The sequence below is a fragment of the Triticum urartu genome, chromosome 2A, assembly GCF_056163025.1.
Source record: "Triticum urartu cultivar PI428250 chromosome 2A, HENAU_Tu73, whole genome shotgun sequence".
Lineage (NCBI taxonomy): Eukaryota > Viridiplantae > Streptophyta > Magnoliopsida > Poales > Poaceae > Triticum > Triticum urartu.
Window position 1 is genome coordinate 275,804,822 of NC_141874.1, and position 27,765 is coordinate 275,832,586.

Sequence of the window (27,765 nt, forward strand, 5' to 3'; positions counted from 1 at the left end):
TTAAAATAAAGATGACCCTTGGGCTGGCCTAACCCAAGGTTAAAATAAAGATGACCCTTGGGCTGGCCTTAGACAAGCGAATAGTAAAACCAAGGTTGGGCCTTGCTGGAGGAGTTTTATTCAAGGCGAACTGTCAAGGGGTTCCCATTATAACCCAACCGCGTAAGGAATGCAAAATTCGGGAACATAACACCGATATGACGGAAACTAGGGCGGCAAGAGTGGAACAAAACACCAGGCATATGGCCGAGCCTTCCACCCTTTACCAACTATATAGATGCATTAATTAGATAAGAGATATTGTGATATCCCAACAAGTAAACATTTTCCAACAAGGAACAACATCTCCATGTTCCAACAAGGAACAAACTTCATCTTCACCTGCAACTAACAACGCTATAAGAGGGGCTGAGCAAAGCGGTAACATAGCCAAACAATGGTTTGCTAGGACAAGGTGGGTTAGAGGCTTGGTTTAACAATATGGGAGGCATGATAAGCAAGTGGTAGGTATTGCAGCATAGGCATAGCAAAAGAGCGAGCAACTAGCAAGCAAAGATAAAAGTGATTTCGAGGGTATGGTCATCTTGCCTGAAATCCCGCAAGGAAGAAGAACGAGTCCATGAAGAAGAAAAACGGACATAGTCGAACGGGTCCTCACAATCACGACGTTACCGGAACCAACCTGAAGAAGCAACACCGGAAAGAAGCACACAACATAGTAAACAACCAACACATGAACATGATATGATATGCAGGATGCGGTATGTGATGCATATGCATGATTTGGAAAGGAATGATTGAACCTGGCCTCAACATGGAAATCCAAGAGTTTCACTGGAAAGGTGAGGTTATTTTGGTTGAAATCAATATAAAGATCACCGGAATCGGATGCACGGTTTGGAAAAGGCAAGCAAAACAAATATGGCACCGGTCTGTGATAATCAGCAAGTAGCCATCTAAATGCATCAAGATAAAATGCTGCAACACTCAAACATGGCAACAAAATACATGGCAGGGATCCACTCATGAAGCTTGACAAAATATGAACACTGAGCTACGGCTAATTCGTCCATTAACAGGTTCAAACAAGCATGGCAAAAGTGCAAATGATAACAGGTTTCAGACTTAGTGAAATCAACACAAGTCTGGAATTTATCATCAGGTAGCAATCTTTAGAGCATGAAAACTACATGCTAACGGATGTTAGCATGGCAAAGCAAGCAATGGCATGAAGCTACTCAAAGCACTTAACAAAAGTCCCTTAGTGACCTTGAGCCAAAAGGGATCAGAAAATACAATTGCAAGCATGTGAACATAGCAAAAACATAAACATATTCAGACTAAGTGAAAAACTGGAGCATGCAAAACAGATTAACGAGTAGGCATATTTACGAACTCGATGCACTCACTACAGAGCATGGCATGACAAACTAAGCATTCACCCATCAAGAATACATGGCATAGAATCTAGACATGGCAAGAACAACAACATAGCATACACGGATCAATAGCAACATCCTCGGCAAAATCGCTAAACATGTCAACAATCTGCCAGGATTCACGATATAGCAAAAGGAGAGCTCGATTGACTCAAGCTAGGGTGCTCCATAAATGCAAAAAAGGACATGGATGGATAGATCACCACAATGTTAACAAAACATCCTTACTGATCATCCTCAAAATAAGCACGGATCACTAGGAAACAACATGAACATATGACATAAAGACAAAAACAGGACAAGGACTTAGTGAAATTCTAAGTCCCTGAAATCAGCATTACCGATTACACTACTTTGCAAGCTTGTGCTAGTCACCACAAACATCACAAAAATACATGGCAAGCACCTCTGTAAAGATGGCATGACATATAACAAAACTCATGTAGAGCTCAGGATCATATCGTGCACACAATAATGATGGCAAAAATGACAAAATGCTATTTGATGAAACACATCTGACAAATTCAGCACATAGCCCTCTTCCAACAGCATTTCGGGCAACAAGATGAGCTCAAATGGAAATGATGCAATGAGATGAAATGATGTACTCGTCGAGGCAAACATTTTGATATGCTACACGCACGAATTGGAGTAAAGGGTGATGAGTTATGATGCGATGAAAATGCCAAAAAAATACTGGGGGAAAAGGACTTGGACGAATTTTACCCTCTCAGAATCAGATCTAGGGTTGACTTGCACGTGGTTCGAGGTTCGTCGGAATGTGTCGCCGGAAAATACGCAGCGGCGGCCGGAGATCATCGGGGTTCACGCTGGAGTGGGGGTGGACGACGGAGGAGGCGGGCCTGGACCGGATCGGACCGGATCCGGCCGATGGGGAGAAGGATCGGCAGCGGGGTGGCGGTGGCATCGGGCGGTGCGGTCACCGGCGAAGGATGGCGGCGGCCACAGAGTGTGTCACCGGCGCGGGGCGCGGCGGCTCAGGCGGGCGCGGGCGGCTATGCTGTCTCCCGAGGCGGCGGGGCAAGCTAGGCGGCGGGGCGCGGTGGCCGGAGGGCGATGGAGCAGCTCGCCGGCGTGGACGGTGGCGGAAGATCCGGCCAAGGCAGCGGAGTAGACGCGCGGCGGCGGCCGGCGGCGAGGCGCGAAGCGGCGGCGCATGGGAGGCCCGGGCAGCGCAGATCCAGGCTCCCGTGGGCTCGAGCGGCGGCGGCGGATGGGCCCCGCGGGCCAGCTGCGGGCTCCGCGGGCCTCGCGCAGCGGAGACGGCGGCGAAGACGACGTGGCGAAGCGCGATTGGAGAAGGGAGGCGACGGTGCTAAGGTGGCGGTTCCCGATTGGCTGGAGCGACGTGGCGGCGGCGGCGGACACGTCCAGCGGCGGAACAGACATGTCCGGCGGAGCTGAGGGAGGAGTTTTAGGGTTTCGGGGAAAAGATCCGAAAACGAAAATGAAGGGGTCTATTTATAGAGGTAGAGGGAGCTAGGAAGCTCCAAATGAGTTGCGGTTTGCGGCCACGCGATTGTGATCGAATGCTCTAGATGATGGAACAGGTTTAGGTGGGTTTTGGGCCACTTTGGAAGGGTGTTGGGCTGCAACACTCACGAGGCCTTTTCGGTCCCTCGGTTAACCGTTGGAGTACCAAACGAAGTCCAAATGGCACGAAACTTGACAGGCGGTCTACCGGTAGTAAACCAAGGCCGCATGACAAGTCTCGGTCCAATCCGAGAACGTTTAACACCCGCACATGAAAAGAGGTAGAAAGGGACACCGGGAGACATAGAAGCGCCGGATTGCAAAACGGACAACGGGGAAAATGCTCGGATGCATGAGAGGAACATGTATGCAAATGCAATGCACATGAAGACATGATATGAGATGCATGACACGCAAGCAAAGACAAATCAACAACAGCGAATAACTAGAGGACACCTGGCACATCGGTCTCGGGGCGTTGCATTGGTATATTGACTTTTGCGTAGACCTCCCCGGCAACGGCGCCAGAAATCCTTCTTGCTACCTCTTGAGAACTGCGTTGGTTTTCCCCGAAGAGGAAGGGATGATGCAGCAAAGTAGTGTAAGTATTTCCCTCAGTTTTTGAGAACCAAGGTATCAATCCAGTAGGAGGCTATGCGCGAGTCCCTCGTACCTGCACAAAACAAATAAATCCTCGCAACCAACGCGTTAAGGGGTTCTCAATCCCTACACGGCCACTTACGAGAGTGAGATCTGATAGATATGATAAGATAATATTTTTGGTATTTTTATGATAAAGATACAAAGTAAAATAAAAGCAAAGTAAAAGCAAAAGGAAATAACTAAGTATTGGTAGATTAATATGATGAAGATAGACCCGGGGGCCATATGTTTCACTAGTGGATTCTCTCAGGAGCATAGGTATTCTACGGTGGGTGAACAAATTACTGTTGACCAATTGACAGAATTGAGCATAGTTGTGAGAATATCTAGGTATGATCATGTATATAGGAATCGCGTCCGAGACAAGTAGACCGACTCCTGCCTGCATCTACTACTATTACTCCACTCATCGACCGCTATCCAGCATGAGTATTAAGTTAATGAAAACAGAGTAACGCCTTAAGCAAGATGACATGATGTAGAGGGATAAACCCATGCAATATGATGAAAACCCCATCTTGTTATCCTCGATGGCAACAATACAATACGTGCCTTGCTGCCCCTACTGTCACTGGCAAAGGACACCGCAAGATTGAACCCAAAGCTAAGCACTTCTCCCATTGCAAGAAAGATCAATCTAGTAGGCGAAACCAAACTGATAATTCGAAGAGACTTGCAAAGATAACCAATTATACATAAAAGAATTCAGAGAAGATTCTAATATAGTTCATAGATAGACTTGATCATAAACCCACAATTCATCGGTCTCAACAAACACACCGCAAAAAGAAGATTACATCGAATAGATCTCCACAAGAGAGGGGGAGAACATTGTATTGAGATCCAAAACGAGAGAAGAAGCCATCTAGCTACTAACTATGGACCTGTAGGTCTGAGGTAAACTACTCACACTTCATCGGAGGGCTATGGTGTTGATGTAGAAGCCCTCTGTGATCGATGCCCCCTTCGGCGGAGCTCCGGAACAGGCCCCAAGATGGGATCTCGTGGATACAGAAAGTTGCGGCGTTGGAATTAGTGTTTTGGCTCTGTATCTGATCGTTTGGGGGTACGTAGGTATATATAGGAGGAAGGAGTACGTCGGTGGAGCAATAGGGGGCCCACGAGGGTGGAGGGCGCGCCTGGGGGGGGTAGGCGCGCCCCCTACCTCGTGGCCTCCTCTTTTGTGTCTTAACCTAGGGTACAAGTCTCCTGGGTCCTGTTCGTTGAGAAAATCACGTTCCCGAAGGTTTCATTCCGTTTGGACTCCGTTTGATATTCCTTTTCTTCGAAACCCTGAAATAGGCAAAAAAACAGCAATTCTGGGCTGGGCCTCCGGTTAATAGGTTAGTCCCAAAAATAATATAAAAGTGGATAATAAAGCCCAATAATGTCCAAAATAGTAGATAATATAGCATGGAGCAATCAAAAATTATAGATACGTTCGAGACGTATCACCGACAAGAACCACCATGCCCACCGCTCTCCCCCTGCCCCATGGACATGCCCTCGAGATTCTTCATCTCTCCATCGGCTCATGCAAGACCGGACGCTCCACAACGTCGATGACGCTGTCGTCTTCAAGCTCGGACGCCGGATATCGTGATCACCGCTGAGGGAGTCCTGGATTAGGGGGTCCTTGGACAGCCAGACTATATATTTTGGCCGGACTGTTGGACTATGAAGATACAAGATTGAAGACTTCGTCCCGTGTCCGAGTGGGACTCTCCTTTGCGTGGAAGGCAAGCTTGGCAATTCGGATATGTAGATTTCCTCCCTTGTAACCGACTCTGTGTAACCCTAGCCCCCTCCGGTGTCTATATAAACCGGAGGGTTTAGTCCGTAGGACAACAACAATCATAATCATAGGCTAGCTTCTAGGGTTTAGCCTCTATGATCTCGTGGTAGATCAACTCTTGTAATACTCATATTATCAAGATCAATCAAGCAGGAAGTAGGCTATTACCTCCATCGAGAGGGCCCGAACCTGGGTAAACATTGTGCCCCCTGCCTCCTGTTACCATCCGCCTTAGACGCACAGTTCGGGACCCCCTACCCGAGATCCGCTGGTTTTGACACCGACATTGGTGCTTTCATTGAGAGTTCCACTGTGTCGTCACCATAAGGTTTGATGGCTCCTTCGATCATCGACAATGATGCGATCCAGGGTGAGGTTTTTCTCCCCGGACAGATCTTCGTATTCGGCGGCTTCGCACTGCGGGCCAACTCACTTGGCCATCTGGAGCAGATCGAGCGCTACGCCTCTGGCCGTCGGGTCAGGTTTGGAAACCTAAACTATACTGCCGACATCCGCGGAGACTTGATCTTCGACAGATTCGAGCCCGTGTCAGGTGCGCCGCACAGTCAGGACGAGCATGACTTAGCTCTGCCGCCAGAAGTTTTCAGGAAATCACACCTGTGGTAACTCCGGCCCTCGATCCGGAGCAGATCGCACGGTCCGAGGATGGGTGGATGGACCCCGCCATGGAGGCCGCACACTCAGCGGCGATAGAGCCGAATACTGACTTTACCCCCTACGAGACCTGTGTTGCCGGACCCTTGGATTCGTCCCCGGCCATAGGCTCTGAACCGCCTGCGTCCGTGCCTATCAAATCTGATTGGGCACCGATCATGGAGTTTACCTCTGCGGATATCTTTTAGCACTCGCCCTTGGGCGACGTGCTAAATTCATTAAGGTCTCTCTCCTTGTCACGAGACCCTTGGCCAAACTATGTCTGGCTTGAGTGGGAAGCGGACGACGAAGAAATTCATTCCCCACCCACCACCCACTTAATAGCCACTGTCGACGACTTAACCGACATGCTCGATTTCGACTTCGAAGACATCGACGGTATGGACGACGATGCGGGAGAAGAACAGGAAGCACCGCCCACAGGGCGCTGGACAGACACCTCATCATATGATATATACATGGTGGACACCCCCAAAGAAAGCGACGACAATAAGGAAACGGAGGATAATCCCCTCGAGAAGCAATTTAAGCACCGGCGTCATCGGCGCCGCTCTAAGCCCCGCCATAGCAAAAGCAGCGATACCGGCACAAGAGACAATAATGCTGCAGACAGTGCCGAAGACGAAGACAATTGTAATGCCCTCGATGCGGCTATATCTCCTACATGTTGAAGCACGACTTAGAGGCATAACCGCATTGAAAGCAATGTCGCAAGTAAGGTAATCTTCACAACAACCCATGTAAATAGATAAAAGGGGAAAGGACACATAGTTGGCTTACACTCGCCACGTCACACAAATACATTAATTACAATCATCCAATACACTCAAGGTCCGACTACGGTACCAAAATAAAAATCAACCCCCACATGCGACAAAGTCCCCGATCGCCCCAACTGGGCACCACTACTGATCATTTGGGAAAGACACATAGTAACGGCGAGAGTCTTCATCGAACTCCCACTTGAGCTCAAACGCATCGTCTGGAACGGTATCATCGGTCCCTGCATCTGGTTTTGGAAGTAAACTATGAGTCATGGGGACTCAGCAATCTCGCACCCTCGCGATCAAGACTATTTAAGCTTATAGGTAAGGCAAAGGTATGAGGTGGAGCTGCAACAAGCGACTAGCATATATGGTGGCTAACATATGCAAAAGAGAGTGAGAAGAGAAGGCAAAAGCACGGTCGAACAACTATGATCAAGAAGTGATCCTAGAACAACCTACGTCAAGCATTACTCCAACACCGTGTTCACTTCCCGGACTCCGCCGAGAAGAGACCATCACGGTTACACACGCGGTTGATTCATTTTAATTAAGTTAAGTTTCATGTTATCTACAACCGGACATTAACAAATTCCCATCTGCCCATAACCGTGGGCACGGCTTTCGAAAGTTCAAATCCCTACAGGGGAGTCCCAACTTAGCCCATCACAAGCTCTCACGGTCAACGAAGGATATTCCTTCTCCCGAGACATTCCGATCAGACTCGGCATCCCGGTTACAAGACATCCTCGACAATGGTAAAACAATTCCAGCAACACCGCCCGAATGTGCCGACAAATCCCGATAGGAGCTGCACATATCTCATTCTCAGGGCACACTCAGATTGTCCAAACTTCCGGTAGGCCAGCCCAGAGTTGCCCCTAGTGGCCACCGGCGGCTGACGAGGTGGACCAACACTCAGAGGAGCACTGGCCCAGGGGGTTTAAATAAAGATGACTCTTGGGCTCCGGAAACCCAAGGGAAAAAGAGGCTAGGTGGCAAATGGTAAAACCAAGGTTGGGCATTGCTGGAGGAGTTTTATTCAAGGCGAACTGTCAAGGTGTTCCCATTATAACCCAACCGCGTAAGGAACGCAAAATCCGGGAACATAACACCGATATGACAGAAACTAGGGCGGCAAGAGTGGAACAGAACACTAGGCAAAAGGCCGAGCCTTCCACCCTTTACCAAGTATATAGATGCATTAATATAAACAAGATAATATGGTGATATCCCAACAATAAACAATGTTCCAACAAGGGACGATCTCCAATCTTCACCTGCAACTAGCAACGCTATAAGAGGGGCTGAGCAAAGCGGTGACATAGCCAAACAACGGTTTGCTAGGACATGGTGGGTTAGAGGTTTTACATGGCAATTTGGAGGCATGACAAGCAAGTGGTAGGTATCGTAGCATAGGCATAGCAAAAGAGCGAGCATCTAGCAAGCAAAGATAGAAGTGATTTCGAGGGTATGATCATCTTGCCTGCAAAGTTGTCAGAGTTGACTTGATCCTCATAAGAGAACTCAACGGGCTCCTCATTCGCGAACTCGTCTCCCGACTCTACCCAAACAAGAATAACAAGCAAACGGAACACAATCAACCACGTGCAATGCTCAAACAACATGATGCAAACATGGTATGATATGCGGGATGCGGTATGTGATGCATATGCAAGATTTGACAAGGAATGGTAGAACCTGGCCTCAACTTGGGAATCCAAGAGTGCCATTGGAAAGGTGAGGTGATTTTGGTTGAAATCGATATAAAGATCACCAGAATCAGATGCACAGTTTGGAAATGGCAAGCAAAACAAATATGGCACCGGTCTGCGATATCAGCAAGTAACCATATAAATGCATCAAGATAAATATGCTACAGCACTCAAACATGACAACAAAATACATGGCAGGGATCCACTCATGAAGCTTGACAAAATATGAACACTGAGCTACGGTTAATTCATCCATTAACAGTTCAAACAAGCATGGCAAAAGTGCAAATGATAACAGGTTTCAGACAGTGAAATTAACACAAGTCTGGAATTTATCATCAGGAAGCACACTTTAGAGCATGAAAACTACAAGCTACAGGATCTTAACATGGCAAAGCAAGGCATGGCATGAAGCTACTCAAAGCACTAAACAAAAGTCCCTTAGTGACCTTGAGCCAAAAGGGATCATAAAACACAATTGCAAGCATGTGAACATGGCAAAAACATAAACAGATTCAGACTTTGTGAAAAACTGGAGCATGTAAATCAGTTAACGAGTAGGCATGTTTACGAGCTCGATGCACCCACTATAGAGCATGGCATGACAAACTAAGCATACACCCATCAAGAAGACATGGCATAGGAGCTAGACATGGCAAGAACAACAACATAGCATGCACGGATCAATAGCAACATCCCCGGCAAAATCGCTAAACATGTCAACAATCTGCCAGGATTCACTTTATAGCAAAAGTAGAGCTCGATTGACTCAAGCTAGGGTGCTCCATAATTACAAACAAAGACGTGGATGGATAGAGAACCACAATGTTAACAAAAAATCCTTACTGATCATCCTCAAAAGAGGCACGGATGACTAGGAAACAACATGAACATATGGCATAACGACAAAACAGAACAAGGACTTACTGAAATTCTAAGTCCCTGAAATCAGCATTACCGATTATGCTACTTTGCAAGATTGTGCTCATCACCACAAATGTCAAAAAAACATGGTAAGCACCTCTGTAAAGATGGCATGGCATATAACAAAACACATGTAGAGCTCAGGATCATAGCATGCACACATTAATCATGGCAAAAATGACAAATGCCATTTGCTGAAACAGATCTGCCAAATTCATCACATAGCCCTCTTCCAACAAAATTTCGGGCATCAAGATGAGCTCAAATTAAAATGATGCAATGAGATGAAATGATGTACTCGTCGGGACGAACATTTTGATATGCTACACGCACGAATCGGATCTACGATGAGAGAGTTATGGCATGTTGAAAAACGCTAAAAAATACGGGAGTTAGGGGAGAAAGTCAACCCTTAGATCTAGGGTTTACTGTAGCCGCCGGGTGCACTGTAGCAGATCGAACGTCGCCGGAGTTCTTCGCTGGAAATGGGGGCGACGGTGGCCGTACTTGGCGAGGGGAGGAGGAGACGACCGGATCTGGTCCCTGGAACGGCAGAGGAGCTCCGGAAGCTCCGGGCGGCGAGGTGGGGTGGCGCTGGTGCGGTGCGGTAGCGCGCTGACGTCGAGGCGGCGGGGCGGAGCGAGGTCGCCAGAGATGGCACTGCGGCGGCGCGGCGGTGGTCGGCGCCGAGCCGGGAGGCGGAGAAGGCGGCGGCTCGGGCGTCCCCAGGCGGCGCGGAGCTTTGGGCTCGCGGGGGCTCGCAGCGGGCCGAGCGGGCCAGCGTGGCTGCGGGTGGCGGTGTGCCACATGGCGGCCCCCGGTTGGCTGCGGGCGGCGGCGGAGATGTGTCCGTTAGGCGGCGGATATGTCCGGCGGCAGCGAGAGCAAACTTTTAGGGTTAGGGTAGAATGATCCGCGAATTTCGGAGGAGGGGCTAGTTTTATAGGTAGAGGGAGCTAGGAAGCTCCAAATGAGGTGCTGTTTTCGGCCACGCGATCATGATCGAATGCTCTAGACGATGGAGAGGGTTTAGGTGGGTTTTGGGCCAAATTGTAAGGGTGTTGGGCTGCAACACAAACGAGGCCTTTTCGGTCCCTCGGTTAACCGTTGGAGTATCAAACGAAGTCCAAATGGTACAGAACTTGACAGGCGGTCTACCGGTAGTAAACCAAGGCCGCATGGCAAGTCTCGGTCCAATCCGGAAATGTTTAACCCCCACACACGAAAAGAGGTAGAAAGGGGCACCAGAGGAGATAGGAGCGCCGGAATGCAAAACGGACAACGGGGAAAATGCTCGGATGCATGAGACAAACACGTATGCAAATGCAATGCACATGATGACATGATATGAGATGCATGACAAAGGCAACAACACACGGAGACAAAAAAACCTGACACTGAGGAAAATAAAATAACTTAGTCCAGAAACGGCAACAGTTGGAGTACAGATAAGGTAAATTACAACCGGGGTGTTACAACACGCCACCACTACGAAAGGATCTCGTCCCGAGATCTAGGACTGGAAAAACGCCGGGTACTCGGAACGGAGGTGATCCTCGCATTCCCAGGTGGCTTCACGGTCGGAATGGTGTGACCAGATGACTTTGAGGAATTTGATTGATTTGTTGCGAGTCTTGCGCTCAGTTTCTTCAAGAATAGCAACTGGGTGCTCACGATAAGAAAGGTCTTCTTGGAGATCAATGTCTTCGAAGTTGACGGTGCGGTCAGGAGTCTTGAAGCACTTGCGGAGCTGAGAGACATGGGACACGTCGTGCATGCAAAGTTGGAGGGAAGCTCGAGTTGATAGGCGAGATCACCTCTCTTGCTGATGATCTTGAAAGGACCCACGTATCTAGGGGCAAGCTTCCCTTTGATACTGAAGCGACGAGTACCTTTCATTGGAGAGACGCGGAGGTAAACATGATCTCCGATCTCGAAAGCCAAATCACGATGCTTACTATATTAGTAGCTCTTCTAGCGCGATTGCGCTGTTTTGAGGTTATCACAAATGACTTTGCACATCTCCTCTGCCTCTGTGATCAAGTCATTTCCGAGAAGTTGATGTTCACCAGTCTCTGACCAGTTAAGAGGAGTACGGCACTTCCTGCCATAGAGAATTTCAAATGGGGCCTTGCCCGAACTCTCTTGAAAGTTGCAGTTGTAGGAGAACTCGGCATATGGAAGACAATCTTCACACTTCATACCGAAAGAGATAGCGCAAGCCCTAAGCATATCTTCAAGAATCTGATTGACACGCTTAACTTGGCCGCTAGTTTGAGGATGAAAAGCTGTGCTGAAACGGATGTTGGTGCCCATGGCCTTCTGAAAGGAATCCCAAAACTTTGAGGTGAAGATGCTACCACGATCTGAAGAAATCAACTGCGGAATGCCGTGCAGAGAGACAATCTGAGAAGTATAAAGCTCTGCCACTTGAGCTGCTGTGATAGACTCTTTGATGGGCAGAAAGTGAGCCACTTTAGTGAGTTTGTCGATGACAACGAATATAGCATCATTTCCACGCTTGGACTTTGGAAATCCCATCACGAAGTCCATCTCAATGTTGTCAAACTTCCATTCTAGAATGGCAAGAGGTTGGAGGAGACCAGCATGTCGTTGGTGTTCTGCCTTCACTCTTCTGCAGACATCACATTCATTCACGAACTGAGCAATCTCGCGCTTCATTCGAGTCCACCAATAAGCCTGCTTGAGGTCATGGTACATCTTCGTACTTCCAGGGTGGATGGAGAGGAGAGAATTGTGAGCCTCGGTCATAATGACTTTACGAAGGTCACCTTTAGGCACCACAATGTGATCCTTGAAGAAGAGAGTATCCTTGTCATCAAGGCGATAGCACTTGTACTTGGATTGACTCTTGGCAATCCCAATCTTAACCTTCTTCACCATAGCATCAAGAAGTTGAGCCTCGCGAATTTGATCTTCCAAAGTAGGAGAGACTTGGAGGTTGGCGAGGAAACCTTGAGGAACAACTTGCAGATTGAGTTTGCGGAAAGCTTCACAAAGCTCGGGTTGGTAAGGCTTGAGAATCAGACTGTTGCAGTAAGCCTTCCTGCTCAATGCGTCAGCAATTACATTGGCCTTGCCTGGAGTATATTCGATACTCGGATTATACTCTTGAATCATTTCGACCGAATGAGTCTGCCTGAGGTTGAGATTAGGCTGAGTGAAGATGTACTTGAGACTCTTGTGGTCAGTCAAGATGTCCACTTTCCTTCCCAATAAGAGATGTCTCCAAGTCAAAAGAGCATGCACAACTGCCGCCAACTCAAGGTCGTGAGTGGGGTAGTTCTTCTCGTTGGGCTTCAAATGGCGAGAGGTATAAGCCACAAATTTCTTCTCTTACATCAACACTGCACCAAGACCTTGAAGAGAGGCATCACAGAAGACCTCGAACGGTTTGGATTCATCAGGAGGAGTCAGGACTGGAGCAGTGACTAATTTCTCTTTCAGGGTGTTGAAAGTGATGTCACATTCAGGAGACCAAACGTAGTTCACGTGCTTCTGGAGAAGGTTGGAAAGCAGCTTCGCGATCTTTGAGAAGTTCTCAACGAACCTTTGACAGTAGCTTGCAAGACCAAGGAAGCTGTGGAGTTGCTTTACGTTTTGAGGTGGTTCCCAATTCACAATTGCAGACACCTTCTCAGGATTCACCGCTATGCCCTTGGCAGAGATGATATGCCCAAGATAGAGAACCTCATCAAGCCAAAACTCGCACTTTGAAAACTTGGCGTAGAACTGATGTTCTCTGAGCTTATCCAGCACCAAACGCAAGTGCTTGGCATGATCTTCCTTGTTCTTTGAAAAGACTAAAATGTCATCGAGGTAGACCAAGACGAAGTCATTTGTGTAGGGGTTGAAGATGAAGTTCATCATGCGAGAGAAAGTTGGAGGAGCGTTGACGAGGCCAAAAGACATGACAGTGTATTCATATGAACCATAACTTGTTCTGAAAGCCGTCTTGGGGATATCTTACTCACGAATTCGAATCTGGTGATAGCCCATACGGAGATCAAGCTTGGAGAATACTTGAGCACCTTTGAGTTGTTCGAACAGCTCGTTGATGTTGGGAAGTGGGTACTTTTTCTTTATAGTCTTCTTGTTCAATGGACGATAGTCAACACAAAGTCGGTCCGTTCCATCCTTCTTCACAAAAAGAACTCCACAACCCCACGGAGAAGAACTAGGTCGGATGAGAGACATACGCTCTTGTTCATCGAGTTGTTTCTTCAACTCCTTCAACTCTTTGGGTCCCAGCTTGTAAGGACGTTTGCAAACAGGTTTCGTGCCAGGCTCAAGATCGATGACGAATTCAACTGGCCGGTGCGGAGGCATTCCTGGAAGCTCTTCTGGAAAGACGTCTTGATATTCGCAAACGACCGGAATTTGAGAGATGGCATCTAGTTCATCCTTCTCATTGAGAGAAAACAGACGGATGGTATTATCCCGAGCGGCAAAGACAATTACATCCTCAGACGAATGAGTCAATTGAATCTACCTGGCTGCACAATCAAGCTGAGCCTTGTGCTTAGAAAGCCAGTCCATTCCAAGAATAAGATCAATATCTGAGTTACCAAGGACCATTGGAGAAGCCAGAAACTTGAAATCACCCATCATGATAGAAATATCCGGAATCTCGTAGTTTGCGAGCAAACATTTACCCGGTGAGACAACTGCTAATGGTTTATGCAAAACTTGAGAAGACAACTCATGCTTAGATGCAAAAGGTCTCGAGATGAAATAATGCGATGCGCCAGTGTCAAAAAGTACTTTTGCAAGAACATCGTTAACAGGAAGGTTACCCATGATGACATCTGACGAGTCCTATGCCTGAGCTGCATTCATCAAGTTGACCTTGGCGTGCTTGGGGTTATTGTTGGGGAACGTAGCAATAATTCAAAATTTTCCTACGTGTCACCAAGATCAATCTATGGAGTCATCTAGCAACGAGGGAGGAGTGGATCTACATACCCTTGTAGATTGCGCGCGGAAGCGTTCAAGAGAACGGGGTTGATGGAGTCGTATTCGTCGTGATCCAAATCACCGATGATCCTAGCGCCGAACGGACGGCACCTCCGCGTTCAACACACGTACGGAGCAGCGATGTCTCCTCCTTCTTGATCCAGCAAGGGGGGAGGAGAGGTTGATGGAGATCCAGCAGCACGACGGCGTGGTGGTGGAAGTAGCGTGATTCCAACAGGGCTTCGCCAAGCGCTGCGGGAGGAGGGAGATGTGTCATGGGAGGAAGAGGGAGGCGCCAGGGCTTAGGTTTTGCTGCCCTCCCGTCCCCCCACTATATATAGGGCCAAGGGAGAGGGGGGCGCAGCCTTTGGCCCTTCCTCCAAGGAAGGGTGCGGCCAGGGGAGGAGTCCCCCCTCCCCAAGGCACCTCGGAGGTGCCTTCCCCTTTTAGGACTCTTCCTTTCCCTCTCCTCTTGGCACATGGGCCTCTTGGGGCTGGTGCCCTTGGCCCATATAGGCCAAGGCGCACCCCCTACAGCCCATGTTCCCCCCCGGGGCAGGTGGCCCCACCCGGTGGACCCCCGGGACCCTTCCGGTGGTCCCGGTACAATACCGGTGACCCCGAAACTTGTCCCGATGGCCGAAATAGCACTTCCTATGTATAATTCTTTACCTCCGGACCATTCCGGAACTCCTCGTGACGTCCGGGATCTCATCCGGGACTCCGAACAACTTTCGGGTTACCGCATACTAATATCTCTATAACCCTAGCGTCACCGAACCTTAAGTGTGTAGACCCTACGGGTTCGGGAGACATGTAGACATGACCGAGATGACTCTGCGGTCAATAACCAACAGCGGGATCTGGATACCCATGTTGGCTCCCACATGTTCCACGATGATCTCATCGGATGAACCACGATGTCAAGGACTTAATCAATCCCGTATACAATTCCCTTTGTCTAGCGGTACGATACTTGCCCGAGATTCGATCGTCGGTATCCCGATACCTTGTTCAATCTCGTTACCGGCAAGTCTCTTTACTCGTTCCGTAACACATCATCCCGTGATCAACTCCTTGATCACATTGTGCACATTATGATGATGTCCTACCGAGTGGGCCCAGAGATACCTCTCCATCACACGGAGTGACAAATCCCAGTCTCGATTCGTGCCAACCCAACAGACACTTTCGGAGATACCCGTAGTGTACCTTTATAGCCACCCAGTTACGTTGTGACGTTTGGCACACCCAAAGCACTCCTACGGTATCCGGGAGTTACACAATCTCATGGTCTAAGGAAATGATACTTGACATTAGAAAAGCTTTAGCATACGAACTACATGATCTTGTGCAAGGCTTAGGATTGGGTCTTGTCCATCACATCATTCTCCCAATGATGTGATCCCGTTATCAATGACATCCAATGTCCATGGTCAGGAAACCGTAACCATCTATTGATCAACGAGCTAGTCAACTAGAGGCTTACTAGGGACATGGTGTTGTCTATATACCCACACATGTATCTGAGTTTCCTATCAATACAATTCTAGCATGGATAATAAACGATTATCATGAACAAGGAAATATAATAATAACTAATTTATTATTGCCTCTAGGGCATATTTCCAACAGTCTCCCACTTGCACTAGAGTCAATAATCCAGTTCACATCGATATGTGATTAACACTCAAGGTCACATCCCCATGTGACTAACACCCAAAGAGTTTACTAGTGTCACTAAACTAGTTCACATCATCATGTGATTAAGACTCAATGAGTTCTGGGTTTGATCATGTTTTGCTTGTGAGAGAGGTTTTAGTCAACGGGTCTGAATCTTTCAGATCCGTATGTACTTCGCAAATTTCTTATGTCATCTGGTAGATGCAACTACTACGCTATATTTGGAGCCATTTCAAATACCTGTTCTACTTGAAGCTATTCTAAATTGTTGCTCCATTATACGTATCCGGTATCTCTACTCAGAGCTATCCGGATAGGTGTTAAGCTTGCATCAACGTAACTCTTTACGTCGAACTCTTTTACCACCTCCATAATCGAGAAAATTCCTTAGTCCACTAGTTACTAAGGATAACTTTGACCGTTGTCCTGTGATCCATTCTTGGATCACTCTTGTACCCCTTGACTGACTCATGGCAAGGCACACTTCAGGTGCGGTACACAGCATAGCATACTGTAGAGCCTATGTCTTAAGCATAGGGGACGACCTTCGTCCTTTCTCTCTATTCTGCCATGGTCGAGCTTTAAGTCTTAACTTCATACCTTACAACTCAGGCAAGAACTCCTTCTTTGACTGATCCATCTTGAACACCTTCAAGATCATGTAAAGGTATGTGCTCATTTGAAAGTACCATTAAGCGTTTTGATCTATCCTTATAGATCTTGATGCTCAATGTTTAAGTAGCTTAATCCAGGCTTTCCATTGAAAAACACTTTCCAAATAACCCTATATGCTTTCCAGAAATTCTACGTCATTTCTGATCAACAATATGTCAACAACATATATTCATCAGAAATTCTATAGTGCTCCCACTCACTTCTTTGTAAATACAAGTTTCTCATAAACTTTCTATACACCAAAATGTTTGATCATCTCATCAAAGCATACATCCCAACTCCGAGATGCTTACTCCAGTCCTTAGAAGGATTGCTGGAGCTTTGCATACTTAGTAGCATATTTCAGGATTGACAAAACCTTCCGGTTGTATCACATACAACCTTTCTTCAAAAATCATCGAGGAAACAATGTTTTGACATCCTATCTGCAAGATTTCATAAATGATGCAGTAATTGCTAATATAATTCCAACAGACTCTTAGCATCGCTACGAGTGAGAAAGTCTCATCGTAGTCAACTCCTTGAACTTGTCGGAAAACATCTTAATGACAAGTCGAGCTTTCTTAATGGTGATACTTACCATCATTGTCCGTCTTCCTTTTAAAATCCGTATGTACCTAACAGCCTTACGACCATCAAGTAGTTCTTCCAAAGTCTACACTTTGTTTTCATATATGGATCCTCTCTCGGATTATATGGCCTCGAGCCATTTTTGGAATCCAGGCCCACCATCGCTTCTCCATAGCTCGTAGGTTCATTGTTGTCTAGCAACATGACTTCCAAGACAGGATTACGTACCACTCTGAAGTAGTACACATCCTTGTAATCCTACGAGGTTTGGGAGTGACTTGATCTGAAGTTTCATGATCACTATCATAAGCTTCCACTTCAATTGGTGTAGGTGCCACAGGAACAACTTCCCGTGCCCTGCCACACACTAGTTGAAGAGACGGTTCAATAACCTCATCAAGTCTCCACCATCCTCCCACTCAATTCTTTCGAGAGAAACTTTTCCTCGAGAAAGGACCCGATTCTAGAAACAATCCCTTATTGCTTTCGAATCTGCGACAGGAGGTATACCCAACTGTTTTGGGTGTCCTATGAAGATGCATTTATCCGCTTTGGGTTCGAGCTTATCAGCCTGAAACCTTTTCACATAAGCGTCGCAGCCCCAAACTTTTAAGAAATGACAGCTTAGGTTTCTCTAAACCATAGTTCATACGGTGTCATCTCATCAGAATTACGTGGTGCCCCTTTTAAAGTGAATGTGGTTGTCTCTAATGCCTAACCCATAAACTATCGTGGTAATTCGATAAGAGACATCATGGTATTCATCATATCCAATAGGGTGCAGTTATGATGTTCGGACACACCATCACACTATGGTGTTCCAGGCTGTATTAGTTGTGAAACAATTTCCACAATGTCTTAATTCTATGCCAAACTCGTAATTCAGATATTCACCTCTATGATCATATCATAGATATTTTATCCTCTTGTCACGACGATCTTTCAACTTCACCCTGAAATTACTTGAACCTTTCAATAATTTAGAATCGTGATTCATCAAGTAAATATACTCAACATCTACTCAAATCATCTGTGAAGTAAGAACATAACGATATCCACTACATGCCTCAGCACTCATTGGACTGCACACATCAAAATGTATTACTTCCAACAAGTTGCTTTCTAGTTCCATTTTACTGAAAACGAGGCTTTCAGTCATCTTGCCCATGTGGTATGATTAGCATGTCTCAAGTGATTCAAAATCAAGTGAGTCCAAATGGTCCATTTGCATGGAGTTTCTTCATGCATATACACCAATAGACATGGTTCGCATGTCTCAAACCTTTCAAAAACGAGTGAGCCAAAAGATCCATCAACATGGAGCTTCTTCATGCGTTTTATACCGATATGACTTACGTGGCAGTGCCACAAGTAGGTGGTACTATCATTACTATCTTTTGGCATGAACATGTGTATCACTACGATCGAGATTCAATAAACCATTCATTTTAGGTGTAAGACCATTGAAGGTATTATTCAAATAAACAGAGTAACCATTATTCTCTTTAAATGAATAACCGTATTGCGATAGACATAATCCAATCATGTCTATGCTCAATGCAAACACCAAATAACAATTATTTAGGTTTTAATACCAATCTTGATGGTAGAGGGAGCGTGCGATGCTTGATCATATCAACCCTGGAAACACTTCCAACACATATCGTCAGCTCACCTTTAGCTAGTCTCCGTTTATTCCGTAGCCTTTTGTTTCGAGTTACTAACACTTAGCAACCGAACCGGTATCTAATACCCTGGTGCTACTAGGAGTACTAGTAAAGTACACATCAACACAATGTATATCCAATATACTTCTATCGACCTTGCCAGCCTTCTCATCTACCAAGTATCTAGGGTAATTCTGCTCCAGTGGCTGTTCCCCTTATTACAGAAGCACTCAGTCTCGGGTTTGGGTTTAACCTTGGGTTTCTTCACTAGAGCAGCAGCTGAATTGCCGTTTCATGAAGTATCCCTTTGTTCCCTTGCCCTTCTTGAAACTAGTGGTTTCACCAACCATCAACAATTGATGCTCCTTCTTGATTTCTACTTTTGCGGTGTCAAACATCGCGAATATCTCAAGGATCATCATATATGTCCCTGATATATCATAGTTCATCACGAAGCTCTAGCAGCTTGGTGGTAATGACTTCGGAGAACCATCACTATTTCATCTGGAAGATCAACTCCCACTCGATTCAAGCGATTGTTGTACTCAGACAATCTGAGCACAAGCACAACAATTGAGCTTTTCTCCTTAGTTTGTAGGCTAAGAAAATCATCGGAGGTCTTATACCTCTTGATGTGGGCACGAGCCTGAAATCCCAATTTCAGCCCTCGAAACATCTCATATGTTTCGCGACGTTTCAAAACGTCTTCGGTGCCTCAACTCTGAACCGTTTAACTGAACTATCATGTAGTTATCAAAATGTGTATGTCAGATGTTCGCAACATCCACAGTCAACGTTCGAGGTTCAGCACACTGAGCGGTGCATTAAGGACATAAGCCTTCTATGAAGCAATGAGGACAATCCTCAGTTTACGGACCTAGTCCGCATAATTGCTACTATCAACTTTCAACTAAATTTTCTCTAGGAACATATCTAAACAGTAGAACTGAAGCGCGAGCTATGACATAATTTGCGAAGACCTTTTGACTATGTTCAGGATAATTAAGTTCATCTTATGAACTCCCACTCAGATAGACATCCCTCTAGTCATCTAAGTGATTACATGATCCAAGTCAACTAGGCCGTGTCCGATCATCACGTGAGACGGACTAGTCATCATCGGTGAACATCTCCATGTTGATCGTATCTACCATACGACTCATGCTCGACCTTTCGGTCTCTTGTGTTCCGAGGCCATGTCTGTACACATGCTAGGCTCGTCAAGTCAACCTAAGTGTTTCACGTGTGTAAATCTGGCTTACACCCGTTGTATGTGAACGTAAGAATCTATCACACCCGATCATCACGTGGTGCTTCGAAACGACGAACTTTCGCAATGGTGCACAGTTAAGGGGAACACCTTCTTGAAATTTTAGTGAGGGATCATCTTATTTACTACCGTCGTTCTAAGTAAACAAGATGTATAAACATGATAAACATCACATGCAATCAAATAATAGTGACATGATATGGCCAATATCATATAGCTCCTTTGATCTCCATCTTGGGGCTCCATGATCATCTTGTCACCGGCATGACACCATGATCTCCATCATCATGATCTCTATCATCGTGTCTTCATGAAGTTGTCTCGTCAACTATTACTTCTACTACTATAGCTAACGGTTAGCAATAAAGTAAAGTAATTACATGACGTTTATGTTGACACGCAGGTCATAAATAAATTAAGACAACTCCTATGGCTCCTGCCGGTTGTCATACTCATCGACATGCAAGTCGTGATTCCTATTACAAGAACATGATCAATCTCATACATCACATATATCATTCATCACATCCTTTGGCCATATCACATCACATAGCATACCCTGCAAAAACAAGTTAGACGTCCTCTAATTGTTGTTTGCATGTTTTACGTGGCTGCTATGGGTTTCTAGCAAGAACGTTTCTTACCTACGCAAAAACCACAATGTGATATGCCAATTGCTATTTACCCTTCATAAGGACCCTTTTCATCGAATCCGATCCGACTAAAGTGGGAGAGACAGACACCCGCTAGCCACCTTATGCAACTAGTGCATGTCAGTCGGTGGAACCAGTCTCACGTAAGAGTACGTGTAAGGTCGGTCTGGGCCGCTTCATCCCACAATGCCACCGAATCAAGATTGGACTAGTAACGGTAAGCATATTGAACAAAATCAACGCCCACAACTACTTTGTGTTCTACTCGTGCATAGAAACTACGCATAGACCTAGATCATGATGCCACTGTTGGGGAACGTAGCAATAATTCAAAATTTTCCTACGTGTCACCAAGATCAATCTATGGAGTCATCTAGCAACGAGGGAGGAGTGGATCTACATACCCTTGTAGATCGCGCGTGGAAGCGTTCAAGAGAACGGGGTTGATGGAGTCGTACTCGTCGTGATCCAAATCACCGATGATCCTAGCGCCGAACGGACGGCACCTCCGCGTTCAACACACGTACGGAGCAGCGACGTCTCCTCCTTCTTGATCTAGCAAGGGGGAGGAGAGGTTGATGGAGATCCAGCAGCACGACGGCGTGGTGGTGGAAGTAGCGGGATTCCAACAGGGCGTCGCCAAGCGCTGCGGGAGGAGGGAGATGTGTCATGGGAGGAAGAGGGAGGCGCCAGGGCTTAGGTTTTTCTGCCCTCCCTTCCCCCCACTATATATAGGGCCAAGGGAGAGGGGGGGCGCAGCCTTTGGCCCTTCCTCCAAGGAAGGGTGCGGCCAGGGGAGGAGTCCCTCCTCCCCAAGGCACCTTGGAGGTGCCTTCCCCTTTTAGGACTCTTCCTTTCCCTCTTCTCTTGGCACATGGGCCTCTTGGGGCTGGTTCCCTTGGCCCATATAGGCCAAGGCGCACCCCCTACAGCCCATGTGGCCCCCCGGGGCAGGTGGCCCCACCCGGTGGACCCCCGGGACCCTTCCGGTGGTCCCGGTACAATACCGGTGACCCCGAAACTTGTCCCGATGGCCGAAATAGCACTTCCTATATATAATTATTTACCTCTGGACCATTCCGGAACTCCTCGTGACGTCCGGGATCTCATCCGGGACTCCGAACAACTTTCGGGTTACCGCATACTAATATCTCTATAACCCTAGCGTCACCGAACCTTAAGTGTGTAGACCCTACGGGTTCGGGAGACATGTAGACATGACCGAGATGACTCTCCGGTCAATAACCAACAGCGGGATCTGGATACCCATATTGGCTCCCACATGTTCCACGATGATCTCATTGGATGAACCACGATGTCAAGGACTTAATCAATCCCGTATACAATTCCCTTTGTCTAGCGGTACGATACTTGCCCGAGATTCGATCGTCGGTATCCCGATACCTTGTTCAATCTCGTTACCGGCAAGTCTCTTTACTCATTCCGTAACACATCATCCCGTGATCAACTCCTTGATCACATTGTGCACATTATGATGATGTCCTACCGAGTGGGCCCAGAGATATCTCTCCATCACACGGAGTGACAAATCCCAGTCTCGATTCGTGCCAACCCAACAGACACTTTCGGAGATACCCGTAGTGTACCTTTATAGCCACCCAGTTACGTTGTGACGTTTGGCACACCCAAAGCACTCCTACGGTATCCGGGAGTTGCACAATCTCATGGTCTAAGGAAATGATACTTGACATTAGAAAAGCTTTAGCATACGAACTACATGATCTTGTGCAAGGCTTAGGATTGGGTCTTGTCCATCACATCATTCTCCCAATGATGTGATCCCGTTATCAATGACATCCAATGTCCATGGTCAGGAAACCGTAACCATCTATTGATCAACGAGCTAGTCAACTAGAGGCTTACTAGGGACATGGTGTTGTCTATATACCCACACATGTATCTGAGTTTCCTATCAATACAATTCTAGCATGGATAATAAACGATTATCATGAACAAGGAAATATAATAATAAATAATTTATTATTGCCTCTAGGGCATATTTCCAACAGTTATGCTTGACCACAGCTGTACTTGCCGATCTCACAGGAGGAGGAGGAGGGAGACGCCCCTGATTGAAGCATTTGTTGGCATAGTGACCCTTCTGTTGGCACTTGTTGCACGTGACCTCCGAAAGCGGACGGTGATACGGAGCACTTGATCTTGGAGCTTGAGACGAAGTCTTGTTCTGAAAGCCAGGGTTGGGTGGGTGGGAAGATCCACTGCCACCTTTGCTCTTCTGCTGATAAGACTGACGGAATGGAGGAGGAGGAAGCCAATACTTTGTTTCTTAGCCACTTGAGTTGAGGAAGATGGAGTAGCATCTCTGACTCGCTTCTTGGAAGCATCGCACTTCAGTTGAGCAGTCTCTTGCTTTATTGCCATGTTGTAGAACTCATTGTACCTATTGGGCTCAAAGAGGACGAGAGCTAGCTGGATTTCTTCTCTGAGACCACCCCTGAACTGGTAAATCATGCTCTTCTCGTCAGGGACTTCTTGCTTAGCAAAATGGGCGAGCTTCTGAAACATTTTTTTGTACTCGTAAACAGACATAGTGCCTTGCTTCAGGTTGCGGAATTCCTCACACTTGCTTTCAACCACACTCTTAGGAATATGATGAGCTTTGAAGTCTTGACGGAATTCATCCCAGGTAATCACACGACCTCCTCTAGAATCTTTGTACTGCTGAAACCATTCTGCAGCTTGGTCTTTGAGTTGGAAGGAAGCAAACTTGACAAAGTCCTCAGGCCTGACGTTACTGCACTCGAAATGCTTGCATATGTCCATGAGCCAATCATCAGCGTCGGTTGCCTCAACACAATTGCTGAAGGTCTTTGGCTGGTTAGCAAGGAACTGGTTGAGTGTAGCAAACTGATTCTGATTGTTGCCATGACCCTGGTTCCCTTGGTTGCGCTCTTGAATAAGTTGCATGATCAGCTGTGTGTTTGCATTGGTAGCGGCCATCAAGCTTGCCATGCCTCCGAAGGTGGAGGTGGTGGTGGCGGATCAGGATTCGGAGTCATGCGCGTTGGAGGAGCCATCCTGAAGAGGTTGACATCTGTTAGCACATTAACAGACAAATATTGAAGCTGAATCAAACGGGTTGAAATTGCAACATAAAGTCTTCACATCCGAACAAAATGAACGAATGCATTCCAATTGAAATGGTCACATTTCCATAAATTGAGAAGCCACTTAGAATTGAGGTAGAAGAAAAACAACAAGGTACGGAACAAGAACGAATACTTGATGAGGATTACCCAATCCTAAACCAAATATCCGCGGAAGAAGAGCTAGAGCTACAAGAATCCCCACCTATGAAACTCCAGAACCTTTCCGGTTATGCAATCAGGTGTTGGGGATACATGGGAAGCATAATATCTCACCCAAATCTAGCAAATCCTACATCCACCTGTATCCATCCTTCAACACATAACCGAGAAACCTTCGGAAATCATTTACCTCAACCTTCGAAAAGCATCCGTTATACGAGTTATGGCAATACTCCCGAACTCCCGCCCCAGTACTGGGTGGCGTCGAGGTTATCTCACCACCAACTGCATAAAAGAGATTTTCGATGTCGGCGAAACTCAAGTATTCCAGAATCTTAACGATAAAATTTTGACGACAACACCTCGGAGCTCAACTCCCCGGGACACTGCCACAACCCCTAAATGACAGGAGGCACCAACAACAATGTTCTCGTCACAAATCGATCGGAACGATTCCAAGATACCCGCGTGATCCTAAATTTTTTTTAGTGAAATCTGAGAAGAGAAGAGTCAAAACTCTACGTCAGGATGCCTCACCAGAGCGATGAAGGGACTGGGGAGTAAAAAGAATTCCTAACTCTCCGATATATATAATTCCTAAAAGACTCAAAACATTTTTCTAGACTCAACAACGCCAGCGATTCGATCAAGTAGGGGGCTCCTAAGGTCGGGGCTGGCTCGGATGAGCAACTTGTAATGCCCTCGATGCGGCTATATCTCCTACGTGTCGAAGCACGACTTAGAGGCATAACCGCATTGAAAGCAATGTCGCAAGTAAGGTAATCTTCACAACAACCCATGTAAATAGATAAAAGGGGAAAGGATACATAGTTGGCTTACACTCGCCACGTCACACAAATACATTAATTACAATCATCCAATACACTCAAGGTCCGACTACGGTACCAAAATAAAAAATCAACCCCCACATGCGACAAAGTCCCCAATCGCCCCAACTGGGCACCACTATTGATCATCTGGGAAAGACACATAGTAACAGCGAGAGTCTTCATCGAACTCCCACTTGAGCTCAAGCGCATCGTCTGGAATGGTATCATCGGTCCCTGCATCTGGTTTTGGAAGTAAACTATGAGTCACGGGGACTCAGCAATCTTGCACCCTCGCGATCAAGACTATTTAAGCTTATAGGTAAGGCAAAGGTATGAGGTGGAGCTGCAGCAGGCAACTAGCATATATGGTGGCTAACATACGCAAAAGAGAGGGAGAAGAGAAGCAAAAGCACGGTTGAACAACTATGATCAAGAAGTGATCCTAGAACAACCTACGTCAAGCATTACTCCAACACCGTGTTCACTTCCCGGACTCTGCCGAGAAGAGACCATCACGGTTACACACGCGGTTGATTCATTTTAATTAAGTTAAGTTTCATGTTATCTACAACCGGACATTAACAAATTCCCATCTGCCCATAACCGCGGGCACGGCTTTCGAAAGTTCAAATCCCTGCAGGGGAGTCCCAACTTAGCCCATCACAAGCTCTCACGGTCAACGAAGGATATTCCTTCTCCCGAGACATTCCGATCAGACTCGGCATCCCGGTTACAAGACATCCTCGACAATGGTAAAACAAGTCCAGCAACACCGCCCGAATGTGCCGACAAATCCTGATAGGAGCTGCACATATCTCGTTCTCAGGGCACACTAAGATTGTCCAAACTTCCGGTAGGCCAGCCCAGAGTTACCCCTGGTGGCCACCGGCGGCTGACGAGGTGGACCAACACTCAGAGGAGCACTAGCCTAGGGGGTTTAAATAAAGATGACTCTTGGGCTCCGGAAACCCAAGGGAAAAAGAGGCTAGGTGGCAAATGGTAAAACCAAGGTTGGGCATTGCTGGAGGAGTTTTATTCAAGGCGAACTGTCAAGGTGTTCCCATTATAACCCAACCGCGTAAGGAACGCAAAATCCGGGAACATAACACCGATATGACAGAAACTAGGGCGGCAAGAGTGGAACAAAACACTAGGAAAAGGCCGAGCCTTCCACCCTTTACCAAGTATATAGATGCATTAAGATAAACAAGATAATATGGTGATATCCCAACAATAAACAATGTTCCAACAAGGGACGATCTCCAATCTTCACCTGCAACTAGCAACGCTATAAGAGGGGCTGAGCAAAGCGGTGACATAGCCAAACAATGGTTTGCTAGGACATGGTGGGATAGAGGTTTGACATGGCAATTTGGGAGGCATGACAAGCAGGTGGTAGGTATCGTAGCATAGGCATAGCAAAAGAGCGAGCATCTAGCAAGCAAAGATAGAAGTGATTTCGAGGGTATGATCATCTTGCCTGCAAAGCTGTCAGAGTTGACTTGATCCTCATAAGAGAACTCAACGGGCTCCTCGTTCGCGAACTCGTCTCCCGACTCTACCCAAACAAGAATAACAAGAAAACGGAACACAATCAACCACGTGCAATGCTCAAACAACATGATGCAAACATGGTATGATATGCGGGATGCGGTATGTGATGCATATGCAAGATTTGACAAGGAATGATAGAACCTGGCCTCAACTTGGGAATCCAAGAGTACCATTGGAAAGGTGAGGTGATTTCGGTTGAAATCGATATAAAGATCACCGGAATCGGATGCACGGTTTGGAAATGGCAAGCAAAACAAATATGGCACCGGTCTGCGATATCAGCAAGTAACCATATAAATGCATCAAGATAAATATGCTACAGCACTCAAACATGACAACAAAATACATGGCAGGGATCCACTCATGAAGCTTGACAAAATATGAACACTGAGCTACGGCTAATTCATCCATTAACAGGTTCAAACAAGCATGGAAAAAGTGCAAATGATAACAGGTTTCAGACAGTGAAATTAACACAAGTCTGGAATTTATCATCAGGAAGCACACTTTAGAGCATGAAAACTACAAGCTACAGGATCTTAACATGGCAAAGCAAGGCATGGCATGAAGCTACTCAAAGCACTAAACAAAAGTCCCTTAGTGACCTTGAGCCAAAAGGGATCATAAAACACAATTGCAAGCATGTGAACATGGCAAAAACATAAACAGATTCAGACTTTGTGAAAAACTGGAGCATGCAAATCAGTTAACGAGTAGGCATGTTTACGAGCTCGATGCACCCACTATAGCGCATGGCATGACAAACTAAGCATACACCCATCAAGAAGACATGGCATAAGAGCTAGACATGGCAAGAACAACAACATAGCATGCACGGATCAATAGCAACATCCCCGGCAAAATCGCTAAACATGTCAACAATCTGCCAGGATTCACTTTATAGCAAAAGTAGAGCTCGATTGACTCAAGCTAGGGTGCTCCATAATTACAAACAAAGACGTGGATGGATAGAGAACCACAATGTTAACAAAAAATCCTTACTGATCATCCTCAAAAGAGGCACGGATGACTAGGAAACAACATGAACATATGACATAACGACAAAAACAGAACAAGGACTTACTGAAATTCTAAGTCCCTGAAATCAGCATTACCGATTACGCTAC